Below are 12,571 nucleotides of genomic sequence, written 5' to 3' on the forward strand. Positions count from 1 at the left end.
CATTTTAAATGTTTTTTAATAAATACTGAGAAAGTGTCCTTTAGAAATGTTGCACCTGTTTATATTTCTATAAGCAGGTTTAGGAATGCCACTTTCCCTTTTCCCTTAACTATGATCTCTCACTTATAAGAAAAAATATTGCCCTATTAAAATACCAATGGCATTCTTCTCAGAACAAATAATCCTAAAACACGGAATCACAAAAGACCCCAAATAGCCAAAGCAATCTTGAGAAGGAAGAACAAAATTGGAGGTATCATATTCCCAACCTCAAACTATACTACAGCACAGTACAATGCTGGCACAAAAGCAGACATATAGATCAATGGAACAGAAGAGAGAGCCCGGAAATAAATCCTCACTTATGTGGTCAGTAAATCCATGACAAAGGCAAGAATATACAATGGAGAAATGACAATCTCTTTAATAAGTGGTACTGGGGAAACTGTACAGATACATGCAAAAAAATGGAACTGGACTACTCTCTTATTCCATATACAAAAATAAACTCAAAAGGGATTAAAGACTTAGAATACTATGTGGCCATAAAAAAGAATGAGCTCTTTTTGTGACAGCATGGATGGACCTGAAGATTATTATGCTAAGGGAACTAAGCCAGTCAGAGAAAGACAAATACCATGTGATCTCATATATATGTGGACTCTAATGGACAAAATAGAAACAGAAGCATAGAAACATGGAATAGACTGAGAGCCGTCACAGGTGAAGGGGATGGGGGGCTAGATGAAAGAAGGTAAAGAGATCAGCCAAAGAACATATGTGCGTGACCCACGGACACAGACAACAGCGTGGCAGTGGCCAGAGGGAAGGAGGAAGGGAGTTTGGGGGAGGTTGTCAAAGTGGGGTGTGGGGACATATGTAACAGTGTCAACAATGAAAATACAGTTGAAAAAAAGATATGGGGAAATGCTTATCAAAAGTGTTGATAAATGCGGAATAAAAATGATATATATCATACAGTTGACAGTCATCTGGCACATGACAATAGGATATATGTGGCAATAAACATGTTTTGAATGTGAAAAATCACTTAAATGTAAGAACTGACACCATAAAACTGCTAGAAGAAAACAGACAGTAAACTCTTTGATACTGGTCTTAGCAGCATCTTTTCGGATATATCACCTTGGGCATGGGAAACAAAAGCAAAAATAAGTAAATGGACTGCATCAAACTGAAAAGCACAGCGAAGGAAACCATCAGCAAAACAAAAACACAGTTTATGAATAGAAAAAGATATTTGTTATCTTTACAGATATATCCTTTTATATTTGTTACATTATAACAAATGATATATCTGTTAAGGAGTTAATATCCAAAATATGTAAAGAGCTCCTACAACTCAATATCAAAAAACAAACAATTTGACTATAAAATGGGCAGAAGACATGAACAGACACTTCTCCAGGGAAGACACACAGATGGCCAACAGACATGATGAGATGCTCATCATGACTAATTATCAGGGAAATGCAAACGAAAGCCTCAAAGAGATTCCACCTCACGCCTATCAGGATGGCTACTATCAGAAAGTCAACAAATAACAAATGTTGGCAAGGACGTGCAGAAAGGGGAACCCTCATGTGCTGTTGGTAAAATTGTAAATTGATGCAGCCATTATGGAGATTCCTCAAAAATTAAAAATGGAACTACCATACAATCCAGCAACTTCACTTCCAGATATTTATCCAAAGAAAATGAAAACACAAATTCAAAAAGATATACTCCCCTCTTGTTCATTGCAGCATTACTACCTCAACAGTAATAGCCAGGAATGGAAGCGACCCAAATGTTCTTTAGTGCGTTGTAAGGTATGTGAATGTCAAAGCATTATGTTGTACGCCTGGAATTAATATAGTGTTATATGCTGACTATACTTTAATTAAAACATTTTTAAGGAAAAACATTTGCCACTAAGTTAAGTAAAAATTATTATTTTGTTAAAATAAATTTGTACTTATTTCATTACTAATAAAGTTTAACATCTTGTAATCTGTTTATTGAAGTTATATTTCACTTCTTATCATTTAACCTATTCAAATTTTCTACCTGTTTGTTATTTTTCTTTGATCCTTTGGCTATTATAAAGTTCGTACCCCCAGAAAAGCTGTATTAGTTTTTAATATTTAAAGTATTAAAATATTTCCATATCAATTAGCAACTAGCCACTACCTTTCCAAATGTCCTCCCCTTAATCCTCCCAGTCACTCCAGCTTCCCCCAAACACCACCCACCTCCCCATTATCCATCAACCAAAGAGTTAATGTCCAACATAAAGAGGTCTTTAGGGCCCCACTCAAGCTCTGTGACTATTATCAGTTCTGACTGATTAATAGCCACTTCATAGATATTGTTAAATATTTTAGTGTAACCCATGTGAATATATATTGAAAACATTTTTCCATTTTACAGTATGACTTTAAAATACATTACCCTGTATTCCTTTTTCTTTCCATATCCTTATTTATAATTAGTTGTTTCTCTCAGTTATTACCATTACTACAGCTATTTGCTTCTACATTATCTCTCATCTCTTAAAAATTTATAAAAGAATGTGTTCCCAAATGTACATAATATTTTCATTGAATTTTAATGTGTTTTGAAAGTCTATCAAACTTATGATTATCTATTTTAATGCTTTTGACAGAACACCACAAATTCAAATTTTGTAAATATTAGTAGAGGCCAAAATAAAGTAATAGTTCATTTTGGACAAGTAGTAAAGTATTTTGAACTAATATTTTAAGTATATTTTATTGATCATGCTATTATAGTTGTCCCATTTGAACGAATTTTTATTTATGATGTGTTACCTACTGAAGAAAGAATAAAATAATTATTGTGGACTAAATAATTTTTATACTTGCTTACAACATTGATCTATAAAGATACTAGCTCTTTTATGGTCTTCTGCCAAGTATATCAATTAGATATTATGATCCATTTTTTATGATTACTGTGTTTTAAATCTGATAACCACACCATTGCATTGTTATCCAGGCAACATCTTCCCAGCATTTCAATTATCTTAATCTCATGCAGACCCACATCAAAAGCTTTTATAGACATTTAGATATATTGTTTTTCCGTGGAGTTTCCTTTATCCACAAACTTGTTGAGTAATTTTATAAGACCAAATAAATCAGATTTGCCTGGCATAATCTGTCTTCATAAACAAATGCTGTCCGCATTGTCATCTAAATGATTTCAGATCAATTTGGTTCACTCTAACTTGGGCAATTGCATTCTGCCAGCCCCAAACTCCCTCTGTTTTTCAATTGGAGACATTATTCTTCCTTTCACTTAACAAAGTGTTCTGTAAAGCAAGCAGGCAAGTATCTGAACCAATAAAGCCTATTTTCCCGAAGATCTGTGTCTGACAAGCTAACTGAACCTGTGTCTTATGCCCTGTCATAGCTTCAACTAGTGGCATTACCACCTAAATCATTGTACTAGATGCCGTAAGTAATATCTTAGGTTACATCACTTGTAACTGTAGGCAGAACAAAGAATGTCTTCCTTTCATGTGTACTTATAGTACATACTAACACTGGATTCCCTGACACATAATGAGATTTAGTTGAAATGGAGCTTTATATCAGAAATTAATAATATGATACTGGATGTGAGAGAATTTCATTGGAAAACTTGTTACATATTATATAGTAAAAATAACACTGTGCTTTACCCAAGAAAAATGATAGTTCTGCATTTCAAGGTAAGTGAACAAACTATTTGCTACTTACCTGTCATTATATAAAATGTATACATTTCTTAACGCTATTCCTCTTACATTTATATGATGACCTTTGAAATCATCTGAGGCTTATCTCTATAATGACACTCACCCAAAACTACAGTTGACCTTTGAACAAGGGGGTTGGGGCACCCACCCCTGCTCAGTCAAAAATCTAAAACTCCTTAAGTAACTGTTGACTCTATAGTCAGCCCTTGGCATTTGCAGGTTCATCCAACCTTGGATCAAAAACAGTATTTTTAGCCCTGGCTGGTGTGGCTCAGTGGATTGAGCACCGGACTGCAAACCAAAGGGTCACTAGTTCAATTCCCATGCCTGGGCTGAGGGCCAGGTCTCCAGTTGGGGGCATATGAGAGGCAACCACACAGTGATGTTTCTCTCCTTCTCTTTCACTCTCCCTCCCCCTCTCTAAAAATAAATAAATAGCATCTTTTTTAAAAGGACTGTATTTTCAATCCACAATGGGGAGTGTAAAAATACTGTTTTCCACCTGCAGTTCATTAAATCCACAAATGCAAACCTGCCAATAGGAAGGACTAACTGTATTTTTTTTTAATCCTCATAATTGGACCTGCGCAGTTCAAATCCTTGTCGTTCAAGGGTCAACTCTGTATGTTAATTTGGAGTTAACTGAAAGAGACACTAGGCTAGCTAACACATTTAATGGACTTGTAAAGCCTCTTTCCAGGAGGAAAAATGAGCATGCTTCCGTTTCCCTTTGGTGTTCCATTATCTTAATTTCAACCAGGTTCAATTTGAGGTTCAGTGTGCAGCTGTTTGCTTAAAACAAATATGCCCAGATTCCAAAATTCAGTCATAACTCCCAAGGCATAATTCACCCATTGAAATAATGTATGTGTAATTTTTGCTTTTGGTAATTTTGATCAGCATTTGTACTACCAAATCCACATAGCCCATAAAACAAGTCATTTGGAAGAAGATACTAAAGGAAACTAGATAGAATATTTAGTCACTAAAAGTATATCCTTTACTAATAGAGTATGGCTAAAGTTTTGCTATCCAATAATAAGTTAATCAAAACCCATGAGAAACATGAATAAAGACAAAATACCTATAACATGAAATTATTGTATTCTCTAATCTTCATTGTTCTTATTGGTAAATTGGTTTTCTTTTTTTTTTAACTTAAGAACATCATCAGTCATAAGATCAATTATAGTAACATCTTTATTAGTTCCATTTTTAAAGTGTACTTTATTGATTATGCTATTACAGTTGTCCCAATTTTTCCCCCTTTCTTCCCCTCTGCCTGGTTCCCCCTTTCCCTCCAGCGATCCCCCTCTTAGTTCATGTCCATGGGTTGTACATGTAAGTTCTTTGGCCTCTCTATTTCCTATTCTATTCTTAATATCCCCCTGTCTATTCTATACCTTCCAATTATGATTCTAAATTCCTACACCTTTTCCCCCATTTTCCCTCTTCCCCCTCCCAGCTGATAAGCTTCCAAATGATCTCCATATCTATAACTCTATACTTGTTCTAGTTGTTTGTTTAGTTTTTTTCGATTCACTTGTTGATAGCTGTGAGTTTCCTATCACTTTAATGTTCATAGTTTTGATGATGATCTTTTCCTAAATAAGTCTCTTTAACATTTCATATAACAAGGGCTTGGTAATGGTGAACTCCTTTTACTTTACCTTATCTGGGAAGCACTTATTCTCCTCCATTATAAATGATAGCTTTGCTGGATAGAGTAATCTTGGATGTAGATCCTAGCTTTTCATGACTTTGAATATTTCTTGCCATCGCCTTCTTGCCTGCAAGGTTTCTTCTGAGAAATCAGCTGATAGTCGGATAGAAACTCATTTGTAGGTGACTGTCTCCTTTTCTCTTGTTGCTTTTAAGATTCTTTCTTTTTCTTTAATCTTTGGCATTTTAATTATACTGTGTCTTGGTGTGGTCCTCTTTGGATCCAACTTCTTTGGAATTCTCTGAGTTTCCTGGACTTATATGTCAATTTCCTTCACCAGATTGGGGGAGTTTTCTTTCATTATTTTTTCAAATAAGTTTTCAATATCTTGCTCTTCCTCTTCTCCTTCTGGCACCCCTATGATTTGGATGTTGGAATGTTTAAAGTTTTCCCAGAGGTTCCTAAGCTTCTCATTTTTTTGAATTCTTGTTTCTTCATTCTGTTCCAGTTGAATGTTTATTTCTTCCTTCTGTTCCACACTATTGATTTGGACCCAAGCTTCCTTCCTTTCACTCTTGGTTTCCTGTGGATTTTCCTTTATTTCCCTTAGTAGAGCCTTCATACCTTCCCTTATGCTTTTGCCATATTCAATGAGATCTTTGAGCATTCTGACCACCAGTGTTCGAACTCTGCATCTGATGGGCTGGCTATCTCCACATCACTTAGTTCTTTTTCTGGGGTTCTGTCTGTTCCTTCATTTGGACCATATTTCTGTCCCTGATTTTGGCAACCTCCCTGTGTCTGTGAACCAGGAGAGCCACTTTGATTATGTTTAGCACAGCCGTTAAGCATGTGGGCAGAGCCATGGACATTGGCCAGGGAGGGGCAACCATGGCTCCATGTGTGTCAAGGAGAGGTCACAGAGGGGACAGCGCCACTGCTGGCTGACTTCTGGGGGCTTGCCTGGCCCTCACCCTGTTTCCAGTCACTTCACTCACTTCCCATGTGCTACCGATGCCTCTTCAGCTGCTGTCCTGGTTGTGGTTTCCAGGGTGGGTGGGTTTGCATAAGCTCAAGGCTCTCCTGAGAAACTGGCAGTTTCTTCCACCACCCCAGCCCACACTGGGTTTACAGTCGCAAGTTATGAGGCTCTCTGTTCCTGGTGCTGGAGCCCTGTGCTGCACAGTCTGGCCTGGGAACGGGCTCACTCACTCACATGTTATCTCCCTGATTTTTATCCACCACACATGAATGTGGGGCTGCCCATTCCACCAGCCAACACTGCCTTGCCACCTCTCCGCCCCAGGCTCACCACCGCTACATGGAGTCCTCTCCACCCTAACTCCCCATATCCACCCATCCAACTTGTCTGGATGAATGTAGCTTCTTTAAATATGAGACTTTTGGCCAAGAGGGAGGCGTAGGTAGATACACTTTGCCTCCTCAAACAACCAAAAGAAGTACACACAAATTTAAAAACAAAAAATAACCAGAACAGCCAGAAAATCAAACTGTATGGAAAGCCAACATCCAAGGAGTTAAAGAAGAAACATTTATCCAGACCAGTAGGAGGGGCGGAGATGGGCAGCCAGGGCAGACAGCACGTACAGCAAGGCAGCGACTGGAGGACTGGGTGGACAAGGCGGCAGCTGGAGGACCAGGTGGTCCCACATTTGCTTGCAGATAACCAGGAGGAACAACTGGGGAGCAAGACAGACCATGCAACCCAGGGTTCCAGCACTGGGAAATAAAGACTCAAAACATCTGGCTGTAAAAACCTCTGAGGGTTGTGGCAGTGGGAGACACTCCCAACCTCACAGGAGAGTTCATTGGGGAGGCCCACAGGGTCCTAGAATGTACACAAACCCACCCACCCAGAAATCAGAACCAGAAGGGTCCCATTTGCTTGTGGGTAGCAGAAGAAGTAACTAAAAGCCAGTGGAGAGCCAAGAAAGCAGCACTGTTCCCTCTCAGACCCCTCCCCCACATACAGTATCACAATGCAGCCAGGTGGGTTGCCCCGTCCTCAGGTGAGCGAATACCTAAAGCTCTGCCCTTTACAATGTAACAGCTGTGCTGAGACAAAAAAAAAATATGGCCCAAATGAAAGAACAGATCAAAGCTCCAGAAAAAATACAACTAAGTGATGAAGGGATACCCAACCTATCAGATGCACAGTTCAAAACACTGGTAATCAGGATGCTCACAGAATTGGGTGAGTATGGTTGCAAAATAGAGGAAGAAGTGAAAGCTATGCAAATTAAATGTACAGGGAACCAACAGTGAAGAGAAGGAAACCAGGACTCAATTCAATGTTTGGAGCAGAAGGAAGAAATAAACATTTATCCAGAACAGAATGAATAAACGAGAATTCAAAAAAGTGAGGAGAAGCTGAGAAACTTCTAGGACAACTTTAAATGTTCCAACATCCGGGAGAACCAAGATGGCGGCGTAGGTAGACACACTGCGCCTCCTCGCACAACCAGAACTGACAGAGAATTGAACAGCAAGGGGGTCCAACACCAAGGAAACACAAAATAAACATTCATCCAGACCGGTAGGAGGGGCGGAGACGGGCACCTGGGTGGAGAGGACTCCCGTGGCTGTGGTGGGACTGAGACTGGCGGAGTGTGGGACGAACGGTGCAGGCAGTCTGACCACTAGCAGACCCTGCGGCCCCACATTCGCAGAGATAAACCGGACAAACAGCAGGGAGCGTAGCAGACCTCGCAACCCAGGGCTCCAGAGCAGGGAAATAAAGCCTCAAACCTCTGATTGAAAACGCCCGTGGGGATTGGGGCAGCAGCAGGAGAGACTCCCAGCCTCACAGGAGAGGTCGTTGGAGAGACCTACAGGGGCCTAGAGTGTGCACAGGCCCACCCACTTGGGAACCAGCACCAGAGTGGCCCAGTTTGATTGTGGGTATTGGAGTGAAAGATTGAAATCCGGCAGAGAGTGGAGCAAGCGCCATTGCTCCCTCTGGCCCCTCCCCCACATAAAGCATCACAGCACAGAGACCAGCGTTACCCTGCCCCGGTGAACACCTAAGGCTCCGCCCCTTAAAGTAACAGAAGCGCCAACACCAAAAAAAAAAAAAAAAAAAAAAAAAATTGGCCCAAATGATAGAACACTTCAAAGCTCCAGAAAAAATACAACTAAGCGACAAAGAGATAGCCAGCCTATCAGATGCACAGTTCAAAGCACTGGTTATCAAGATGCTCACAGAATTGGTTGAATCTGTTCGAAAAGTAGATGAAAAAATGAAGCCTATGCAAATAGAAACAAAGGAAAATGTACAGGGAACCAATAGTGATGCGAAGGAAACTGGGACTCAAATCAATGATGTGGACCAGAAGGAAGAAAAAAACATACAGCCAGAAAAGAATGAAGAAAAAAGAACTTGGAAAAATGAGGAGAGGCATAGGAACCTCCAGGACATCTTGAAACGTTCCAACATCCGAATTATAGGGGTGCCAGAAGGAGAAGAGGAAGAACAAAAAATTGAAAACTTATTTGAATAAATAATGAAGGAGGACTTCCCTAATATGGCAAAGGAAATAGACTTCTGGGAAGTCCAGGAAACTCAGAGAGTCCCAAAGAAGCTGGACCCAAGGAGGAACACACCAAGGCACATCATAATTCCATTACCCAAGATTAAACGCAAGGACCTACATCCAAGATTACTGTATCCAGCAAAGCTGTCATTTAGAATGGAAGGGAAGATAAAGTGCTTCTCAGATAAGGTCAAGTTAAAGAAGTTCATCATCACCAAGCCCTTATTATATGAAATGTTAAAGGGACTTACCCAAGAAAAAGAAGATCAAAAATAGGAACAGTAAAAATGACAGCAAACTCACAGTTATTAACGACCACACCTAAAACAAAAACAAGAGCAAACTAGGCAAACAACTAGAACAGGAACAGAACCATAGAGAAGGAGATCACATGGAGGGTTGTCAATAGGGGAGTGGGAGGGGGAGAGGGGGGGAACGGTACAGAGAATAAGTAGCATAGATGATAGGTGGAAAATAGACAGGGGGAGGGTAAAAATGGTGTAGGAAATGTAGAAGCCAAAGAACTTATAAGTATAACCCATGGACATGAACTATAGGGGGGAATGTGGGAGGGAGGGGGTGGGCAGGATGGAGTGGAGTGGGGGGGGGGAAATGGGACAGCTGTAATAGCATAATCAATAAATATATTAAAAAAACAAAACAAAAACAAAAAAAAATGTTCCAACATCCAAATCATAGGGGTGTCAGAAGGAAAAGAGGAATACCAAGAAATTGAAAAGTTATTTGAAAAATAATGAAGGAAAACTTCCCCAATCTGGCAAAGGAAATAGACATCCAGGAAGCTCAGAGAAGTTGGACCCAAGGAAGCACATGCCAAGGCACATTATAATTACATTACCCAAGATTAAAGATAAGGAGGAAATCTTAAAAGCAGAAAGAGAAAAGGAGAGTTACCCACAAAGGAGTTCCCATAAAACTATCAGCTGATTTCTCAGAGGAAACCTTGCAAGCAAGAAGGAGCTGGAAAGAAGTATTTGAAGTCATGGAAGGCTACATCCAAGATTACTGTATCCAGCAAAGCTATCATTCAGAATAGAAGGGCAGATAAAGTGCTTCCCAGAAAAGGTGAAATTAAAGGAGTTCATCATCACCAAGCCCTTATTATATGAAATGTTAAAGGGACTTATCTAAGAAAAAGGAGATCAAAACTATAAACAGTAAAATGACAACAAACTTACAACTATCAACAACTGAACGTAAAAAAAACAACAAAGAAAAACAACTAAGCAAACAACTAGAACAGGAACAGAATCACAGAAATGGAGATCACATGGATGGCTATCAGCGGGGAGAGGAAGGGGGGAGAATGGAGGAAAATGTACAAGGAATAAGAAGCATAAATGGTAGGTACAAAAGAGACAGGGAGCCCTGGTTGGTGTGGCTCAGTGGATTGACTGCTGGCCTGCAAACTAAAAGGTCACCAGTTCGAATCCCAGTCAGGGCACAAACCTGGGTTGCAGGCCAGGTCCCCAGTAGTGGGCTCAGGAGAAGCAACCATGCACTGATGTTTCTCTCTCTTTCTCCCTCCCTTACTCTCTGTCTAAAAATAAATAAAATCTTTAAAAAATAGTCAGGGGGAGGTTAAGAATAGCTTAGGAAATGTAGGAGCCAAATAATTTATATATATGATCCATGGACATAAAGTATGGGGTGGGGGCAGAATGCAGGTGGGAGGATGGCTGCAGAGCAGAGAGGAATAAAGTGGGGAAATGGGACAACTATAATAGCATAATCAATAAAATCTATTTAAATAAACAAATAAATAAATAAATCCTTGGTTGTTGGACTTCCCTACAGTTCTGGGTGTTTCTCTGGGTGATTTTCTGGCAGTTCTGGGTGATTTCCGTTTTTACCTGAGTTGTGTTCCTTCTCACGGTTGTGCAGTGAGGGGAGACGTGTCTACCTCCGCCTCCATCTTGACCAGACTGCTCCTTCTCGGTTTTTGTTTTTTATTACTTAAATATCAACCATGCTTGTTTAGTGGCAAATACTGTGTGTGTGGAAAATGATTATTAAAAAGACAGTACTATTGTGAGAGAACAGGATAGGCCATCTCAGGGTTGGCTACATTTCTTTTACATCCTTTCTATTTCCTTAGGGGTCTTAGAGATAATTAGAATATTGGCCTGGCTGCTATTGTCTAACAGAGTTCCCTGTCATTAATAAAACCTCTTCCTGCCTTAGTACATTGTAACTACAACATTTATTTGTAAGCAATGCTGTGGTTTCCAATGAAATAGATTTTCCCAAAGGCTTATTTGTTGTTAATATTTTCCAGGGAGAAGAAGTTGTTAAAAGAGGGTAGTAATGTAAAGATCTCCAGCGTGCTCACCCAAGATTCCCCATCTGAACTACACTACACAAAATTACTTGACCATTTTCTCAATTCACCCAAGATAGCACATAAGCAATGCCATTGTAGACGCACAGGAGAAAAGTTCATTTGTTACGTACAGTGACTGCCCTAGAGTGTTAGGGCTTTATTATCCCCTAAACCAGTTGAGAACGGCTTATACCTATACTTAAATATAATTCCTTAAAGACCCTACTGGTGTGGCTCAGTTGGTTGGGCATCACCCTGCAAAGTGAAAGGTCACCAGTTCAATTCCCAGTCAGAGCGCATGCCTGGGTTGTGGGTTTGGTCCCCAGTGGGGTGCATGCGAGAGGCAACCAATTGATGTTTCTTTCTCACATCAGTGTTACTCTCCCTCTCTCTCTCTCCCTTCCCCCACTGTAAAAATCTTTAAATATATATACATTTTTTTCCTTAAATAGTACACTGTAACTTTAAAATATAGTTGAAACTCAGATGTAAGCAGATTTAATAATTTCAGCCTATTATAAATAGATTGATTTACTCCTCAGAGATTGATTTGCTCCTTGTGAAACTAGTTTAAATACTTTGAAATTAGTTTAAAAATGAAAGCATCATTGTTACATCAAATCTGTTTTTTTGTTTCTCTTTTCTTTACTGTTTTGTTTTTACATTTTTGAGAGTTTACTTTTTAAATATTACACTGACTTTTGATTGGATACTTGACTCATTATTTTTCAGTTTCCCTTTAATACATGAATTTAAGGTTGTGAATTCCTCTCAAGTATGACATCAGATGTGTCATGGTAGTTCTTAATATATAGTGTTTTTTTAACTTTATTTTTACTGTTTACACTATTAAATATGGCCCCCGTGCCCCCCACCCCCTTCCCTCCGGCCATCACCACACTGTTGTCTGTGTCCATGGGCCATGCATACATGTTCTTAGGCTAATCCTTCCACCTTCTTTCATCCAGTCCCTGTCCCCTCTGACATTATTCTTGTTTAAAAGATTTGAGTAACAGAGGCTAGGCGGGACTGTTACATCAAATCTTTTAAACAAGAATAACAGGGCTAGTTAATTACAACAAGAGCCACGCAGTATATTCATTAGCACGAACTGCTTGAAAAGTCCTAACTTGGTGTCAAGGTCATAGCTTTTAGTCCTAGTGTGATCAGAAACTTGTCAATAGAAACCTAACTTCCTAAATGTCAGACTTCAAACACTCCACTGAAAGATGTAAAAGCCAATA

This window comes from Desmodus rotundus, chromosome 7, assembly GCF_022682495.2.
Source record: "Desmodus rotundus isolate HL8 chromosome 7, HLdesRot8A.1, whole genome shotgun sequence".
Classification (NCBI taxonomy): Eukaryota; Metazoa; Chordata; class Mammalia; order Chiroptera; family Phyllostomidae; genus Desmodus; species Desmodus rotundus.